This window comes from Saccopteryx bilineata, chromosome 8, assembly GCF_036850765.1.
Source record: "Saccopteryx bilineata isolate mSacBil1 chromosome 8, mSacBil1_pri_phased_curated, whole genome shotgun sequence".
Taxonomy (NCBI): domain Eukaryota; kingdom Metazoa; phylum Chordata; class Mammalia; order Chiroptera; family Emballonuridae; genus Saccopteryx; species Saccopteryx bilineata.
This window is the reverse complement of record NC_089497.1, coordinates 5,102,863-5,123,500: the sequence shown is the minus strand read 5'-3', so window position 1 is coordinate 5,123,500 and position 20,638 is coordinate 5,102,863. Positions and strand designations below refer to the sequence as shown.

Below are 20,638 nucleotides of genomic sequence, written 5' to 3'. Positions count from 1 at the left end.
TCCTATTCCTGGGGAGTAGGAAGGATGAGCTTAGTGTCTCTCCTGTGGGTGGGGGGGAGGGGTGCCAGGCAAGCTTGGAGGAAGGTGGAGGGAGTGGCACCCACTGCAGAGCCGTACAACTTTGATACCTCCTGAGTCTGTACAGAACTCAACACTCCCACCTAGTTAACTGACTCCTCAGCAGGGTGCAGGCTTCACAGTGTGGGGCTACAGGGAGTCTAGAGTGTAGACCTGCAGCATTATCCCAGCCGGTATCATCTGCAGGAAAGTGCCGCACCCAAGAAAGATGATGTGGACACTGTAGGAGAGTGGCCCAGCCCAGATACCCTAGCAGCTAGCTGTCACTTCAGCTATGTCCCCCAAATCGCCAACGTCAGTGTTTTCTCAAGCACCTCTAGTCCACTCTGCCCTTTCTCTGTGGGAGCCCAGGTGGAGTGGCTGCAATGAGATTTTGTGTGCTGGCTTTCAAAGAGGGTGTTTGTATCCCTAGCAGACAGAATCCTTGCTGATTTCAAAAGCCAGATGTTATGTGGGCACCTCCTCCTGGCTCTGCTTTAGGCTGTGGAGCCCAGCTTAGGGTGGAGACCCCATGCATATAAGGGGGAAGGAACCCTTGCAGCTGAGATGTCTCCCTGGGATCTCAGCCAACATCCTGGAAACTTGGCCAACCCTTTTTGCATCTCTGCCCTTCCTACTGATCTAGATGTTGTTTTTTCTACAAATCCTTGATTATAGGACTTCTCTTCAGCGAGTCTTCAGTTGGGTATTCAGGTTAATTGCTTTATATCTTGGGTGTAATTCCATTTTGGTCCTGGGAGGAGATCAGTGTAACATCCACTTACTTCATCACCATCTTTTACCTTATAGATCGTGTCTTTATTGTTGATTTTTGGTTTATCAACCTTGGTTGTTATATTTATTTAATTGAGTAATATGTTCATTGGTAATTCAGCAAATTAAAATAGATCGGCCATTAGAAGAACTAAGCAGATTTATATGTACTGCTAGGAAAAAAATTACAAATGTATTACTAAATAGAAAATATTAAAGTATAATACAGCTGTAAATTATTCTATGACTTGTGCTTAAAAAGAAGTGAGAGGGAGCTTGATCAAGTAGTGGCTCAGTGGATAGAGCCTCGGCCTCAGATGCTGAGGACTCGGGTTGGAAACCAGCTTGAGCACAGGCTCATCCATCTTGAGTGCAAGCTCACCAGCTTGAGCACGGAGTCTCCATCTTGAATGTGGGGTCATAGACGTGACCCCATGGTCACTGGCTTAAGCCCAAAGGGTGCTGGTTTGAAGCCCAAGGTAAATTGGCTTGAGCTCAAGGTCACTAGCTTGAGCCCAAGGTCACTGGCATGAGCCCAAGGTCACTGGCTTGATCAAGGGGTCCCTAGCTTGGCTGGAGCACTCTGTTCAAGGCACATATGAGAAAACAATCAATGAACAACTATGAATTAGACGCTTCGCATCTGTCTCCTTTCCTGTCTCTCTGTCTGTTTCTCTCTCACAATAAAAATAAATAAATATAAAGGTGAGAGGGAGAGAAAAATTGATTACCAGGTACAAGGTAATAAGTTCTCTTCAGTGTTTTAGAGCATGTTTATTTCACCCTCACCAACACAGCCCCTCCTCAGTGCTTGGTTCAGATTAGATTGGAAGTAGGTAATTATGGGTGCTGTGACTATCATTTCGAGTGTGTTATTTAGGCATTCCACAAATAAGTACAAATAGCTATACCCAAAATTAATAAAGATTTTACAAACATTTTTTACAGACTTCTGAAATTTTAAGCCAACAGAATACTGAACCAATAAGAAAAGGGTTAAGTAAATTACATGATAACCACTTGGCTAAAATATTGTGTAACTATTGAAAATAAGCTTTAAAGACTACCTAGTAGTAAATATAATAGTAATAGTAGGAAGTTAAAGAAAAGGTAAAGTGTCTACTAAACCTGACCATGTGTATAACGTATAATCCAACAATCCCACTCCAAGGTATACAGCTAACCAAAATGTGTCTGTACGTATTGACTAAGAGGCAACATTTGTAACCACAGAAACCTATTTATTTATTCAGTCTACTACTAATAGACAACAGAAATGTCCTATGGCAACATCACATGTTTTCTTGTAATAATTTTCATAAGAAATATTTTATTGTCAACCTTCAAAGCACAAATAAAGAATTAGAAATCGTTTCAATTGGGGTTCACATGGAATAATACTAGCAGCCATTTAAAAAGTTTTGAAAGTATCACGGGACTTAAACATTGCTGTAAACTGGACACTACAATTCACTGAGTACTGGTTTGAGCCACTATGCTGGGTCACAATTCTGTAGTCTGCAATGGAGGCAGAAATGGGTCAGCACATGAGACGGGTGTATCTTTTCCCAGTAACATGTATGGAGCTCTTGGCAACACTCTAAAAAACCCTACTTCAATGAGGGTACAACTGTCTCTGACTGGTTGGCTCAGTGGATAAAGCATCAGCTCAGTGTGCAGAACTTCCACTTTGGATCCACAGTCAGGGCACACAAGAGAAGTGACCATCTGCTGCTCTCCCTTTTCCCCTTTTGCAGCCAGTGGCTCAGCTGATCCGAGTATTGACTTCAGGTACTAAAAATAGCTTGGTTGAGTCAAACATCGGCCCCTGATGGGAGTTGCCAGGTGGATCCCAATTGGGGTGCATGCAGAAGTCTGTCTCTTTATCTCCCCTCCTTTCAATTAAAAATAATAATAATAAAATAAGGGTGCAGCCTTGAGCTTTAAACATTTGTCGAGCCACTGGGAACCAGAAGCTATGAGCATGAGCAGAGAAAAGTGCAGTGGAAAGCAGTGGCCGGAGACAGCACCAGTGGGAGAGGGGAGAGGGAACTGCCGAACAGCAGGACCTAGATGCGCAGTAGGAGCTGGGGCAGTGACACTGTGAGCTGTTCACTGGGTATAATGACTGCTCCAAGGTGAATGCATAAAAGTGACCAATCCTGACATCTCATTATTATACATTGACTTCAGTGTCAGCCCTCAGTCAGCGTGACTGACTAACACAGCTAAAAAAAAAAAAAAAAAGATGGGAGAAAGAAAAAAAATCACCATGGCCTTGGTCTTTGACAACGCGGAGTGTAACTGCTTATGGCAGGGACAGCTGCGGCCTTTGACAGTCTCAATTACCTCAAATAATAAAGTGTCACTTAACACCTGGTTTAAATAGTTGGAAGGTTCTGGCAGTAACGGCTCCAAAATAAGAATCCTGCCTCATGTGTTTGATCTTATCTCAATACCATAGCTGGAGGAGAGCAGAGCAGCTAAAAGACTAACTCCGCAGTGCTGTCTGGGAACAGTCGGCGGTTCCCAAATGTGCTGCAGATACCCAAGCTGTCTGCTTCTCCCACCAGAAGGCGGGGGCTTCTTCCTGGCTTCTCCCTGGAAGGCCATTTGGGGAAAGCAGCTAATATGTCTGTTGTTTCCAAAATAGCATCTGCTCTTCCCATATGAATATTGCAATTCCTCAATTATGTCGCGGGAAGCTCTCCACGACCTCCCAATGCACACACAAAAAAAGCCCAGCTCAGGAACCTGGATCGAATCCTTTCTATTTGCTACTCAAAATAAGAAGAAATTGCATGTTTAAATTATACTGATGAAGCCCTAGTCGGTTGGCTCAATGGTAGAGCTTCAGCCCAGAGTGTAGAAGTTACAGGTTCAATTCCCAACCAGGGCACACAGAAGTGCCCATCTGCTTCTCCACCCTTCCTTCCCCCTCTCCTACCTCTCTGTCTCTCTCTTCCCCTCCTGTAACCAAGGCTCCACTGGAGCAAAGTTGACCTGGGCGCTGAGGACAGCTCCCCGGCCTGAGCCTCAGGTGCTAGAGTGGCCCCAGTTATAACATAGCAGTGCCCCAGATGGGCAGAGCATCGCCCCCTAGTGGGCATGCCAGGTGGGTGCTGGTCTGGCACATGCGGGAGTCTGTCTATCTACCTTCCCCCCACTTCTCACTTTGGAAAAATACAAAAAAAATTATACTGATGTTAAGGAGATTTGCTTGTACAAGCATTAAACGTATTACGAGATGTGGATCACCGTTACGCACAAAATAATCTCTTCGGAAAATTAATTCAAAGCTGAAGATTTAGTCTGGAAATCATTTAACAAGAGAGAAGTCTATAAAATACTATATTCTTTCAAGAACAGGTTTTGAGAATTATAAACTAACAGCCCGAAACATAAGTGTACTTTTTCGGTTTCTTTTCATTCTTCCACTCAACAAATGTAGCTCAAGACCCACTCCTAGCAAGAAAATGTGCAAAAGTGAATAAAAAAAAAAAAGCTGGAAGCAGTCACCTTCTTCCTGATTTTATAATCTAATAAGGACATTGAAATATATGATAATGGCTACTCAAGAGAATATTGAATGACTTCTGTGGGTCTGACACTGTCCCAGGTGCCAAACACACTCCAATTGTCTGGATTCTGAGAGCTCATGGTACAATGGGAGAGGCAGATATATGAGCTAAGAAGTTAAAAAAACAACCTGTAAGGTCTAAAGTGGTTGGTGGTACATAAAATGTGCACTATAAAAACATAAAGGAGAAATTGGCTAATTGAGCCAGCCAGGGAAATCAGAGGGGACTGCTTACTTCTGGCACTTGGCAATGAAACTGGGTTTTGAAGGATGGGTAGGAGTTCACAGTAAGAGAATGGAGTTGATAACGGAAAGGGTATTCTGATCAAAAGGAACAGTATTTGAAAACTTAGGGGGGTGATAGATATTGGGATCTAATATATGCCTATTTTCCTGACATCATTATTTATTACGAACATCTTGTTTCACTCTTGAAAATCTTGTATTTAGATATTACAGGATATGGTCAACCAAATAATTTTTTCTAAAAAAAATATCATATTTCAGAATTATTGGAACCTTAGGCATATTAGAGAATATGAATAGAATTGAGAGGCCTGTTTAAGAATCAAGATTGCTTTTCCTTCTTGTAGGCAATGAGGTTACATCAGAAATGTTTAACTAGGGACGTATCAGAATATGTGCATTTTAAACATAAGAATAGTCGGCTATTTTGAGACTAAACTGGGATGTAGGGCATGAATAACGAGTGTGATATTATAGACTGACATAATATATTAATGGAGAAGAAAATCCAGGTTCTGGTAAAAATCAATAGGACCTTAAAGACAGATCAACAAAGGAAGACACGTGTTATAGCCCTTTCCTCATTCCCCCAATCCCGTGTGCCAGACCCAGGTGAGAGTCTGGGAACATGTCCACTAAGCCTCCTGGCCATTGCTTCAGATTTTTCTCTTTTTTTTAATAGAGAGAGGGAGGGTGGGGAAGGAAAAACAAGAAGGGAGAGAAATGAGAAGCATCAACTCATAGTGCGGCCCTTAACTTGGTCATTAATTGCTCCTTATACGTGCCTTGACCAGAGGGGTTCCAGCTGAGCCAGTGACTCCTTGTTCAAGTCCAGCGACCTTGGGCTTCAAACCAGCGATCTTTGGGCTCAAACCAGCAACCAGGGGGTCATGTCTATAATCCCATGCTCAAGCCGACCTCCACACCCCAGGTCGACACTCTATCCACTGCACCACCTCCAGGTCCAGCCCTCACCCCAAGACTGTTTTCATCTCTCTCTGTATATTCAATCTCTCCCCCTCATCTACACAAATGTATCAGCCTACCCAGTCCTCCATCTATGGGGTGGTGAACACACAATGCAGCGTACAGATGATGTGCTGTAGACTTGTGCATCTGAAACCTGTGTAGTTTTGTTAACCAGTGTCACCCCCAATCAATTACATAAAAAATAAATAAATAAAAGCTAAAAAAAACCCTGTTCCCTTTAAGTCTTCCCATTTCACCCAGGCCTGCCCTCTCTCTCTCTCTCTCGTAGGTGGGGTGTAGCTCATCATCACCAACCTTCTACCTGCTCTGCTCTTAAACAAATAAAAACCACCTCAGTGGTAACTAACATAACTGAGCACTTACTAGATTCCAGGCACAGGGCTGCACATGCTCTGTCTCGTTTATCTTCTCACCAAAATCCCTAGAGTACGTGCTCCCACTATTCATTTTTTTTTTTTTTTAGTAACAAGAAGCAGATTTAGTGAACATGAGTAACAGAGGCTCAGAGAAGTCATCAGGAAAGAGCAACTCTCTGGGGATCATCAGCCAAAGAGGCCACGGCCATCGCCTCTGTACTGATGACTGCTAAGATAAATCACGCCAGGACCGATTCTTACCTCCTGAGCTCCGGACCTATCCTTTGAGCATCCTGCTCGACATTTCCATTGGAGTCATCTGCTGAAAACGCAAAGCTTGCATGCACACAACGAAACCTATAATTAATAGCCTTCCCTCAAACACACACGCACGCACGCACGCACACACGCACACACGCACACGCACGTGCGCATGCACACACGCACACATGCACACACACGCACACACGCGCACACGCACCTAGAAAAGCATCCTGGTTAACCTACACTAGGAACATGAGAATCAATCTCGCTTTTTCCTTCTCCACCTTCCTTCCATCCTCCACCTCCACTTTCAACGGTTTGGGGTGCCCCGTGAGCTATACCCCCAAAATCTCTCTCCTGTGGATGCTCCCCTTCCCCTGCCCTGCCCAAGTCCAGCCCCGTGTCCTCCCTCCACTACAACATGACAACAGCCACACGCTGCAGTCTCTCCACAGCTCCGTTCCTTCTCCGCACACCCACCACGGCCACCTTCCCTGCACGGGTGGCCACATCTGGGGACCTCCTACCCAGCTCTGATCACTGCCACGGTGTAAACCTTGAGAGGCTCGGAGCTCAGCGCAAATGCCAGCCCCTTGGTGAAGTCTTCTGACTGTGCTCCCGGCACAAAGGAGAATTAGTCATGGCTCCCTTCAGCGTTCCCCACCTCAGCTCACGGGCTAGGGGAGTATGCATAGTGCGTGCTGTGCTCCCCCCGGGCCCAGATCTACAGCCCGGCGTGTGAAGGATCTAGGCTCAGTCACCCTTGCAGAGGTGACTCACCAAGCACAGTGCTCAGCATTCATGGTCAATAAATGGTCACCTAACTCATTGATCTAGAAACCACCAGACGATCACCGAACCACCGTATCACGTCTGTGTGTTGAAAACAAGCTCGAACTGCATTTCTTTCCAAATAGAAGGACATTCTGAAAGCACTCAATCGATCCTTACCACCTCGTCAGAAGGAAAAGGGGAGTGAGAAAGGGTGCTTGTGTTTCTAGGCTGAAGCGGAAGATGCCGGATCTCTTAGGAACTTTGATAGAAAACCGGTTTTCCCACCAGGCTGGCCCTCGGCCAACGGTGTCAGGTCAGAGAACCAGCAGATGAACTTCTAACGCACTCTCCTTTGGAAGACTTACCGGAGCATCTCCAAGATTCATGTCTTCTCATCTCCCTTTGCTTCCCCCTTCACCCCCACCCCCATCATTGAGAATGCTAATCGCCCTCAGAGAAATCAATAATCTGCCTTCGGGCTCCCATACGGAGGGCTGCGTGGGTCCGGCAGGTGAGTCATTACCGCGCTGGGCACGGAAACAGCTGGGAACCCTACCCAGGGACAGCAGCTGGTATGCAAAAGGGCAGAGTGTGGCCTTAAGATGAAACTGAATACAAAGTCAAAATTAATTTAATTTATATTTTATTTATGAGTCAATGAATTAATCATAAAGGGTATTTGCATCATGGACAAGTTGTTGTGTTTTGGGTTTTTTTTAAGCAGTAAAGTATCCTTTGATTGAATTCGTATTTGCCTTCACCAGGTATTTAAAATGTTAGCATAAATAAACCATAATAGCAGGAAATTTTAAAAATCCCTTTTTGAAAACTAGGCATACTTTAGGCAGGTAATACTAATTGAAGTTTGTGAGTAGGTAAGCACGCAATACCACAGTACCTCATAAAGGCTAAAGCCCACCCATGACAAATTTCAGATTGATGGGACTTTCTTATACTCAAATGATATGGAAAAATAGGGGGTTTATTCATCCAATAGTTTCTGACCTACGTCTACATCCTTACCCATGATTTTTCTAACTTATATCCAAGAAGCCTTTTCAAGTAACAGTCTAGTTAGGGTCAAGTGTGATTAAAAAGAAAAAAAGGGGGTGGGGTGGGAATAAACATGATTAATTTATCAGGAAATTGAGGCATAGCCAAGTCATTCTTCATTTCCCAAAAGACGTAACTATTACTACTAATGAATTTGAGGTCTCTTTGAGCCACCCAAAACCTCTCATTCCTGTTTGATCTTTCCTTTGCAATTATTCTCATATTATTCATGGGCAGAAATAAATGGCGTTTGAGGCCTTTATATTTGTATCATGCTAATAGCATTATTCTGCAACTTATTTTTACTTTATCTTGTCTGTGCTTAAGCGCAGACAGCCTACGGTCAAGTTCTAACTCTTCCCGGTTATCGCCTACGTAACCTCAGAACAAATTACTTACTCTCCTCACTGCCTCAGTTTTTTCCTCTGAAGGTTAAGATAATAATCTGACCTCTCTCGTTGGATTTTGTAAGGTTTAAACACGAATCCTTTCATAGCATAAACCCTACATGTGTTGGCCTCTTCGTATTATCAAATGTTATCATCTCTCTTATTATTTTTAATTTCTGTGTATTATTCCAAATTCTGGAATCTCTGGGGATCTTCTTCCTCTCGCGACTTTAAGTATTATTCACACACTGTCAGCTTCCAAATGTGTCTGAGCTGGACCTTGCCGGTGAACTTCAGATTCACATGTAAAACTGCCTGCTTCATGCCCCTAACAGGACTCTAATAGACATCAGAGGTTCCATGTGAAAACCCGTATCCCTGACCTCCCCCCAACCCAGCCACTGCTCCCACTTTCCTTTCTTCTTGCTGATCAGGCGAAAGCTCTAGGAATCCTCTCATTCTTCTCTCTCTCTCTCTCTCTACCTCTCCCTCCCTACCCCATCTGTCAGGATATTCCAGGGCCCCATCTTCCACACACCTGTCTCCAACACCCCGACTCCTTTCACCCACCACATCCACCACCCCGCTCTGGTCACAGCTACAGTCCTTCTCATCAGGGTTGTGGCAATAGCCTCCAAGCTGATTGCCTGCTTCTAGCCCTATCCTTTTCCATCTCTTCCCCACACAGCACCAGCAAGACCCCATGAAAACATAAGGCAGGCCATGCCACTCTCCTACTTGAAACCCTGTGACAGCTGGGTCCCCCAAGTTCAGAATCAAAGTCAGTCTCCTCGCTACGGCTCCAGGTTCAACAGCCAAAGGCAAGGAATCCCCTCTGATGTTCGTGGGTGGCTCTGTTAGTCGTTTCTTCCTCTACGCTTTTCCAGCATACATTTTATAGACCCCGTCTTAACCCGTATTGTGTCGTTTTGGGATTTGTTTGTGTGTCTGGCATTTGCCCCTAGACAATGAGCTACCAGACTTTAGAATGTTACTATATCCATAGATGCTGGTGTTCAATACAATAATACCTTTCCTTGGATAACATTGACTCCTGGTCCTCCTCCCTAAAGATTCTGGTTCAATAGGTCCTATATAGGGCCCAGGAACTTGGAACCTTTTCAGCACTTCAAGGGATTCTAACTTAAGTGATTCACTGAGCAGACCTGAAGGAATACAATTATTAAGAAATACCACGGGAAGTCTATAGGAGCAAGACCAGCAGGCAGTAGCTGTCAAGAGACATCAAAGATGGTGACTCCATATGCCACTCTTTGGTGTCCCCAGATGACAACTGTCATGAACATTGTCTCTCCAGAATGAGTAAACAGAGAAGTGCTGAGAATGAGAGACGTATTCTGCTTTGGAATTACATTAGCAAGCCGTGAGACATCGTGCTTAAGATCAATGTCAAAGTGCCAGGGTCCAAATTCCAGTCCCTCCACCTTGCTTAGAATATCGCCTGCCACTCAACAGATCTGGGTTATTACCAGCTATTTAATTAAACCACAGTTTATTGAAGTAGTGAATATAGACATATAAAGTCTCCATTCCCTTAAAACTTGAAATACAATTTAATATCCTCAGGCACCATGGGCTAGCAGGACGTGTGTACCCCATCTTGAAGTCTGAAAAATGCCCAGAAGTTTGACTTAAGGTTTCAGTTTATGCTTATTTGGTGCGACATAAATATTGCCTAAATAAAATTCTTAAGCAACTAGTAACGTTACATTTTGTGTGATAATAGAGATTTATGTTCTTTTTCATCCAGGAATGGAAACCTTATTGCATGTTCTATCTATAAGGAACAACAGTATATGTAACATTCTATATGTTTCCTCAACAAGAGTGTGTGGTAGACTGCAAGTGGCAAAAAGCCTTTGTAAATTCGAGGCTTAGCAAAAGGCTAAGTTCTCCCCCCCTCACCTCCATATTGGTTATGAAGCTGAGTATTTGCACTCATCCCATAGCCCCACTTCACTTGTTTGCTTAAGTTGCTGGAAACAATTTACACGCCCTTCCTTTCAGCCTTTGTTTGTTCAGATGTTGGTCGATTTCACTTATGCATGGTGGGGGGATTCCTGTTTATGCCTTAAGAGAGTTCCTGTTTTTGCCTCAGATGTGTGATTTTGTAACAAAGACTTCCTTATTTGCATATGGCTATATAATAAAGCAAACTGAGGGCTATGTCTCTCAGGGATATTGCCATCAGCATTGAAGAGGCTTCCTGATCCCATCCTTTTTTCTCAGTGAGTCTATTCTCTTCATTCCACACTGTTCTCCCTTAGGACCCAGAATTACTAGCCACACTGGTCCGTGGCAAGAGCGCTTATTTAATATTGTAACCACCCTCTTAAGTTTTCATTCTGTATGTGATAAGCCCTATAAAAGCACTGTTTACATAACTGCATGAAGATTCTATAAGCAATCATGGTTTGTCATAAACTGGTATTTTTCTTCATAAGAGAAGGTCTTCTGAAATATTCATGACAGAAACAAAGCTTATGGTAAGAAACACAAATACATATGTGTACACTGATGTATTTTTAGTAAGACTACTACAAAAAATTTGTAATGTTATCTTTTAAACAAATCTAATAATTTGGCGATATTTGATATTATATTCTATATGTTACATAGGAATTGTTGAATGCCTCCACATTGTACGCATATTTGTAAGGTATGGGTTTAACCCTCATACGATACTAGAGTTCAGTTTGTGTTTTTAAAATTAAAGTCAATGATGTAAAAAACTTTCTTTCTGGCAAAATCTATTACCCACCAGAAGACATGACTATAAAACTGAGTTAAAATACATAGACAACGCTTTGTTCAGTAAAGGGAATTAGTTTTTAAGGTTTGTGAAAGCAAGTAAATATATTCATTGCCACATCAAAAAGTTTGACAGAAGAGACATTGTATTTTCATTTCATTAAGAAGTAATGACTATGGTGTGTGTCCCACGACTGTTTGGAATGAGGAAGTAGTCTGAGATTCATTTTTCAAGAAGGTCATAACATGGTTTTAATTGAGCCAAGAAAATGATAATCAATTACCAATCAATTGCCTGAAATCTATAAACCACAGAAGTCCCCCAAAGTGTCTTAGTGTTCTGTTTAATACAAAGCACATGGAACAGAGATCAAAGATGTCATCCTTAGCATTTCTAATTATTTTAACTTCTAAACTTTCCATTAAAAAGCAATTGAAAGGAAGAGTCAACTTGTCATACTATTAGTTATTGTTAATCACCTGTTACTTTTATCCATTGCCACAAAATATTTTTGAAAAAGGGATGAAAACTATTCTAAGACTTCATTCACTGACATTATCTGACTTTGTTTTCATGCTATCAAGGTTCTTCCCCTTAACTTTCTACTTTTAAAATACGGCGAGTTTATATTAAAACATGAGGTTGCTTTGTAAATAGCAAATTCCTCAGTTGTCACGTTAGAGGATAAATGGGATATCAAAGTAAATTTTTTATATTTATCTTCCATAAGACCCAAAATTACATTTCAGTGACTTTTATTCAAACTCACTACTGCTGAATTGCAAAAATCTTGTCTTTGTCCTTACGACCATGACAGAGAACTTTATCTGCATTCAAATTGCCTACCGGTTTGTGGTATTTCAATAATAAAACAGCAGGATTGAAGGCTCATGATGAGAAATCTGACTAATTACCTGTTGGATGATAGATGGTTGTAACTCAGCAGTGCCAGTCACTGAAAACAAAACACTTCGAGATATCAATCAGCTCCCGCCACATCCAATTCCCCTCACCTTCAGTGGACAATAAATGGGAATTTTACCTCTACATAGACAGAGTGCAGAATTTTAACTTTAAAATATGCATAATGATATTTTAATAAACTAGAGATTAAAAAGAAAACAAATTAGTATTTAAATACCTGACATATTCATATTTCAACCTCATACCTTTTGAGTAGATAGATGGTGAAAATAATTAACGTCGTCAATCTGTGTTTTATTCCAGTGAGGAGGGCAAGGTGTGTTTAGTGGCAGTTTTCCTATTTTCTTTCTGCCTTTGCATTTAACTCAAATTATTCCCAACAACTCTAATGGCTGCATTTCTCCTCTTCATTTTTTCTAACATGGTGGTAAATGAGTCGGATGTACAGTCTGGACGAGATTCGAAAAGCAGAATGCCCAATTAACACTGCCACGCACCAGCATGTGGGCAAAGTCAGAGCAAAGGGGGGTGGAAGCATGAAATTGGGGTGTGGGCTCCGAGAAACACCCCTCTCCCTTATTGATGATCATCACTACGGGATCACACAGCCAACATTGAGAAAGCGTGCTTATCCCTAAGACACTGTAAACTTCAATACCTTTTTCTATGATTAAAAAAGAAAGGAAATTAAAGGTGGCAGAAAAATGGAGAAAGGAAAAGAGGTTGTTTGCTTCTTATCAACTGAAGTAAAACTGATGTGTAAGCAGAGAGTCAAAACTTTGATAGTGCTGAGTCTGAAACCGGGCACTTTCGAGGTTCTTGCTGTTATTAGTGGGATGGCACAGTGATACAAGCAGTGCTTTGAAGGGCCATTTGGCAATAACTACCAACATTTAAATTCTTAAACACAACAATTCACTTTAGGGATGTCCCCAATAACTGTCCCCACAAACCTTTATAAATGCTCCCTGTAATATCATCTTTAATAATAAAAAATAATAGCAATAATACTCTTAACTGGAAATAACTTAAGGTCTCTCCGTAGGAAGTTGGTTCAATAAAATACATACACCGAGACAGCAGAACCCCCGGCGGACAACCGCAGTGTTGAAGAAGAATCAGGGGGAGCTGAGTCGGCTGATTGGGAACTACATCCAAGTCACATTTAAGTGAAAATAAAACAGAGACATCTGAGCTTTTTCAAAAGGTGTCAGTTAAAGGGTATAAATGCAAACACATATTTGATCATGAATTTAAAAATTTATGGAAAAATATATAATACAGTGCTTGCTGTGGCTGTTTTGGGGAAAACAGGGAAGAGACCTGAGAATCAGGAGCTGCTTGCTTTCTTCCCATTGCAGGCTCTCTTAAATTGTTGAATTTTATCATTTTCTTTACAAAATAAATAAACAAATGGAGACTGCAAGGAAGGAGGGAAGGAAGGAAGGAAGGAAGGAAGGAAGGAAGGAAGGAAGGAAGGAAGGAAGGAAGGAGGGAGGGAGGGAGGGAGGGAGGGAGGGAGGGAAGGAAGGAAGGAAGGAAGGAAGGAAGGAAGGAAGGAAGGAAGGAAGGAAGGGGAGGAAGGAGAGGAGAGGAAGGGGAGGGGTTGGGGAAGGGGAGAGCAGGGAAGGGGAGGAGAAGGGAAGGGAGGAAGGAAAAAAAGAAAGAAAAGAAAAGAAAAAAGGAAGGGGAGAGGGAGGGAAGGATGGAAAGAAGGGAAAAAATGAGAAGAAGAAAGAGAGAGGGAGAGAAAGAGAGAGAGAGAAAGGAAATACCAACATGAAGATGAGTCTGCATGACTCCCGAGTCTATCCATCTCTAGCTGTCCCACAGTCAAACACTTGGGGAAGGGAGATGGAACGTTTTAAAGCAGCCTAAAACCTGCACTGTCCTAACATAACATTGGAAACAAAAACAAAAGACAGGGTTGGCACCAACGAGCTGAACTTGAATGTGGCTGTCCCCTGAGGCGAACTGCTTGGCTGTGACCCAGCCTGTGACAAGGAATCACGATTGAGTGTTTGAGGGCTGCAGTCTCTAATCCAAGCCACCTCCGAAGATGCAAGGTCCCTGGCAGCTAAGCACTTAGACTTCTTCATCCCCAGCCAGGCAAAGAAGAGATGCCTGAGGAAGGACCAGAGCACTGAGGAAACTTCATAAAGTAGGAAAGTCCTCCCCAACTCTTCCCACACTGGAATACGGCAAGATGTGGGAGAGAGATACACCTTCTTTCCAGGGCAGGAAAACACATGCTGGTAAACACACACACACTCACACTCACACACACACACACTCACACATACACACTTACACACACACTCAAACACACACACTCACACTCACATACACACACTCACACACACTCACACTCACATACACACTCACACTCAAACACACACTCACACTCACACACACACTCACACACACTCTCACATACACACTCACACTCAGACACACACTCACACACACTCTCACACACACTTTGCCCTTTTATGCAGTGGTCACCAACTTTTTTGGGGGCCACAGACCGATTTAATGTCAGAAAATATTTTCACAGACCGGCCTTTAGGGTGGGATGGATAAATGTATCACGTGACTGAGACAAGCATCAAGAGTGAGTCTTAGACGGATGTAACAGAGGGAATCTGGTCATTTTTTAAAAATAAAACATCGTTCAGACTTAAATATAAATGAAACGAAAATAATGTAAGTTATTTATTCTTTCTCTGCAGACTGGTAACAAATGGCCCACGGACCGGTACTGGTCCACGACCCGGGGGTTGGGGACCACTGCTGTTATGTACTCCTGGCAGGATAGGAATCAGACACCTGCAAAAGTCAGAGCCAAACTGGAGATGACCAAATGCATGTTCAAAGCTAACTTTATCAGCAGAAGGGATGTCTTCAAACAACACATGATTAAGAACTATTTCTATATTTCACTAAAAATTACTATCACTAAAGGCATGAATTAGCACACAAAACACACAATCAAAAGTCCAAATTGTCAAAAGCTATGTCTCAGAAGTGATGAGAAAATGAAAAAAAGATATGACCATGGAACAGTGAAGTGCAGAGAGCAGAGATGGACTTCTGGGAGAAAGAGGAAATTTAAAGCAAAATCTTTACTTGTTTCAAAATTTTGCCTGACCTTTGATGGCGCAGCAGATAAAGTGTCAACCTGGAACACTGAGGTCACCGGTTCAAAACCCCAGGCTTACTTGGTCAGAGCACATATGGGAGTTGTTGCTGCCTGCTCCTCCCTTCTTCTTTCTCTCACTTTCTCTCTCTCTTCTCTTTAAAATGAATAAATAAAATCTTAATAAAAAATGAATACATTGACTCAATGTCACTCCAATAAATTTAATAATAAATAGATACATTGAATCATTTAGTTGGGTTTAATATGGGTAACATCTAGTCTTCAGTTTTTAATTATTATTGCTTTTAGAAAGAAGAGAGAGAGAGAGAGAGAGAGAAACATCGATTTGTTGTTCTACTTATTTATGCATTCGTTGGTTGGTTCTTGTATGGGCCTTGACCAAGGATAGAACCAGCAACCTTGGCATATTGGGAGGATGCTCCAAATGACCTACCTGTCCAGCGCTTAATCTTCAGCTTAATTTATAAATAATATATGTATTTAGAAAAGATTGAAGTTGGATATGAATGCAAACCAAATAATGGGAGAGAATGCAAATGAGGATCACCAACACATAAAGAAAGGAGAAAGCAACTCAGACTTCTTTGGAGAGAAAATCTTACTATGTTATTGGAAAAAAAAATTATAGAAAATGAAAATATAAACAAAACACAGAAGGAAAGAAAAAAGACTAAAAATGTAACATGTTTTACTCAAGGTTCCCAAATAGATAAAATACAAGCTAATAAAATAAGTTTATTTTAGGAATCAATTACTTGTATTGTAAAATTATACATATGTATATTATATAATGTGCATCTATAGATATTAATTCAAATAACTTAAAACTATCAAGAAAATTCTAACATAATAGAAGCATTTTAAGTCCTTAATAAAGTTATCAAAGTTTAACATTATGCCTCTCTCTGACCATTTGTAATTGACAAAGTTTTTCAAAGCATGTAGTTACAAGAGTACATATTTTCCACCAGAAATATCAAATGAACCTTGAATCTATGCCCCAACCTGACCGGTGGATACAGTGTCCTTCCTCCGTTATAAACTCCAAGGTCTCCAGCTTGAGTTCAGTCTCACCAGCTGGAGTGTGGGATCATCGACATCATCCCACAGCCCCTGGCTTGAGCCCAAGGTCATCAGGTTGAGCAAGGGGTCACTGGCTCAACTGGAGCCCCCTCCCCCCAGTCAAGGCACATATAAGAAGCAATCAATGAACAACTGAAGTGCAGCAACTATGAGTTGATACTTCTCATCTCTGTCTCTGATTCTGTCTTTCTCTCTGTGTGTCTCTCTCAGTAAAAAAAAAAAAAGAAAGAAAGAAAGAAAAAGAAAGTAAGGCCCAGGATTAGTCCACAATAGATAACAAAAATCTTCATAAAACTGGAATCTGGCAAGAATGTTTCAACTTTTAATGAGGTAAGAAGATAAATTCACCAAAATTATTCAAGGGACAAACCAACGGGCAAATCAGCATTTAAAAAGATGGATGTAGTTTAAGGACTAGAAAAAAAAATAGTTTAATATTATAATAGTAATATTAAAACAACAAAAAAATAAAGTAATGAATTATCCCCCTAACCCAAGCAACAACAAACATGTGATTCTTGCAAAGCTCTTGAGAAATGATAACGGGGAGAGTTTCAGCCCCAGTGAGCCCTCATGCAGAGACCCCAAGGGCGGGCCCAGGGTGCACAGCGGAGACCAAAGAGAAGTCCAGGCATTGGGGGAAGGGCAAGGACGATCTGAAACAAAATAGATTAAATGTTTAGTGATAGGAGAGGTCGCCGGGGCCAGTGACCTTCCGAAGGGGAGGCAGGAGCAGGCCGGGGAGCCCCAGGACGCAGCCGAGCACTGCCGCCGACGCCAGGAACAACTCAGGCGCTGACGAGACCCGAGATGGGGATGCTATTTGTGGGCGGTCTTGCCTGGGGCACCACCCAAGAGCCTCTCCGCAGCTACTTCTCCCAGGGTGGAGAGCTGGTGGACTACGTGATCATGAGAGATGAGACAGCCAACCAGTGCCAAGTTTAAAGACCCCGAGGGTGTGGGCACACACTGGATGGTCCAAATATCGACCCAAAGCCACGTACACCTCGGGGGATGGGGCCAGAGAGGACGCGGCCAAAGGAAGGCTGGCAGAGAGGACCCAGGAGCGATGACACTAAATCAAATAAGATATCTGTTGGTGGAATTCCTCACCACTGTGGTGAGACGGAGCTCAGGGAAGACTGCTAGAAATTCGGAGCAGTCACAGAACCGGTCATGACCTACCATGCAGAACAGCAGAGGCCTCAAGGTTTTGGATTTAATACTTTCGAGGATGAACCATCAGTGGACCAGGCTGTCAACATGCATTTTTACAACATCATGGGCAAAAAAACCCAAAAAAACAAAAAAAGTGGGGGTTAAACGGGCCGAGCCTGGTGACAGCAAAAGCCAAGTGCCAGGACGGAGGGGGGGGGGGCTTTGCAGCCAGTGGGGGAGCCACGTGGTGCCCAGTGCTGCCAATGGCTGGGCAGGCCGGCCCCCACCCCCATGGCAGCAAGGATACGGCCCACAGGGAATGTGGGTGCCAGCAGGACAGGCGATTGGTGGCTATGGACCACCCTTGTGGGAATAGGAGCTCCCCCTCGCCCCCACCATTCCGTCTTACATCGTATGGACTCCTGCTGGAGGGTTCCCCCCCCAGGGCTCCCCACAGGGCAATGGCGCCCCCCATCCCCACTATTCAGTTTTGGCTACGGGCCTCCACCCCCACCACCAGATCAGTTTGAGCCACCAGGTGTCCCTCCTGCACCTGCCGCTCCAGGGGTAGCACCTGCATCTCAGGTTGCCCCAGACGTGAGCGAGCCCCCAACGGCACAGCCAGATATTCCCTGTAGTCCAGGGGTCTCAAACTCGCGGCCCGCGGGCTGCATGCAGCCCGCCAAACAATTTTGTGCAGCCCGCAGACTAATCCACGAAGTTCAAAATATTTTGGATAAAATTAAGTAAGCCTAGGGGCCTACTTGTATTTTTCATTTCTCTAGCATCCTAACTAGATATTAGCTTAGTTAACAGCAGTTGTGATGCGAACTACAGTTTCTGGTCGTTTTGTGACACTGAAAAGTGTTGCATAACAGTTGCCTTTTGTAGACCTAGTGCGGCCCCCAGAACGGCTGTGATCTTGCTCTGCAGCCCACATGCTGAGTTGAGTTTGAGACCCCTGCTGTAGTCAGTACGGTTATGGACAGGCCTTGGCCAGTTTGGGGCAGGGTTTCTCAAGATCCCAGCCAGCAGCCTCCCTCCTATGGGGGCTCCTCAGTGCCAGGCTTCGGGGAGGGGGGAGACCCTGCCGGAGAAAGTGGCTTTGGATGAGGTCAGAACCACAATGTGCAAGGATTCCATCCCTACCGACGCTAGCTGGCTGGTGCCTCGCAGACGGCTGGAATGGCCAGGACCCAGGATTTGAGACTTATGACAATAACAAACTTGGCAGAGAAAAATCGCAATTCAACCTTGGGGGAGGGGCTGACGTGAGGCTTTTGGAAGAGGCTGTGGGTGTCTGAAGTTTTTAAATATATCAGCACAATAAAAAAAAAAAAGTCACTGGTTCAACAACAGGGTTTTAAAAATATGTCTTCAGCTTTAATTCAAAATTTCAGGTTTCTTTTTCTTCTTTTTTTTGAAAATATTTTCCTGAGCCTTCTGTTTTACCAGAGATTATAAACTTTTATGTTAAAGAAAAAATATATACATTTACAAATTGTGAGATTTTTAAGAGAAATTTTCTACAATGTAAGCTGGCTTCTTTTTTCATTTAAAACATGGTTTCTGTTGGCACTGGTGGAAGTGAGGGGCATTTTGGGTCCCCGTACTCCTGGCTTTGAGGGTTGGGCCTTCCTGGTCCAGAAACTCCGGAGCGTAAAGAAGCCATCAACTGAGTGCGTTTCATTTTTGTGAACCCCTTGCTTTTGTCCACGGGCCTGACTGGCGGTGTTAGCAAGTGTGCCAGGGGGGTCGCCCCCCCCAGCTTGGCCGGCCACCAGCCTGCGTCCAGCAGCATCAAGGACCGGACCGGAAGGCCTTGTCAGTCCGCTTCCCGCGTGCGTGGCTGCAGGACACCCCCACTGACCAGTCTGACCCTGGTTTGAATAAAGAGAAGTGCATTTGGATAATATTGATTTAAAGGTCAAAAGAAATTACGATGAAATATATGGAAACTGGGATTTTCTCCATCATAACAGGAGTGAGGAGTGGCCGGGGGGTGGGGGGTGAGAAACATGGCGCCATCAGTGGTTTGCGGCTAAAACTGGATGGCGACGTGGAGGTTTATGACAATATTTGTCCAGTTCTTTTTTTATGTTTTATTGATTGATTTTATTCAGAGGAGAGAGACTGAGAGGGATCAACTCATAGTAGTTGCTTATGTATATGCCCGGACTGGGCAAACCCAGGGTTTCCAACCGGCAGCCTCAGCATTCCAGGTCGATGCTCTATCCACTGCGCCACCTCAGGGCAGGCTGTCCAGCATTTACTTTATTTAACATGTCCCAGGATAGCTTTTTTTTTTTAATTTTTTTTAATTTTATTTATTCATTTTATTTTATTTTTTTTAATAAATTTTTATTAATGGTAATGGGATGACATTAATAATTCAGGGTACATATATTCAAAGAAAACATGTCCAGGTTATCTTCTCATTAAATTATGTTGCATACCCCTCGCCCAGAGTCAGATTGTCCTCTGTCACCCTCTATCTAGTTTTCTCTGTGCCCCTCCCCCTCCCCCTAAATCTCTCCCTCCCTCCCTCCTGCGTCCTCCCTCCCCCCACCCCTGGTAACCACCACACTCTTGTCCATGTCTCTTAGTCTCGTTTTTATGTTCCACCAATGTATGGAATCATGTAGTTCTTGTTTTTTTATGATTTACTTATTTCACTCCTTATAATGTTATCAAGATCCCACCATTTTGCTGTAAATGATCTGATGTCATCATTTCTTATGGCTGAGTAGTATTCCATAGTGTATATGTGCCACATCTTCTTTATCCAGTCTTCTATTGAAGGGCTTTTTGGTTGTTTCCATGTCTTGGCCACTGTGAACAGTGCTGCTATGAACATGGGACTACATGTGTCTTTACGTATCAATGATTCTGAGGTTTTGGGGTATATACCCAGTAGAGGGATTGCTGGGTCATAAGGTAGTTCTATTTGCAGTTTTTTTGAGGAACCACCATACTTTCCTCCATAGGGGTTGTACTACTTTACATTCCCACCAACAGTGTATGAGGGTTCCTTTTTCTCCACAGCCTCTCCAA

At 43.1% G+C, this 20,638-nt stretch overlaps 1 pseudogene; it reads left to right on the top strand.

Moving 5' to 3' along the window:
* Positions 1–7,479: 7,479 nt before the first annotated feature.
* On the top strand, positions 7,480–18,742 carry LOC136312203 (DAZ-associated protein 1-like; annotated as a pseudogene).
* Positions 18,743–20,638: the final 1,896 nt, after the last annotated feature.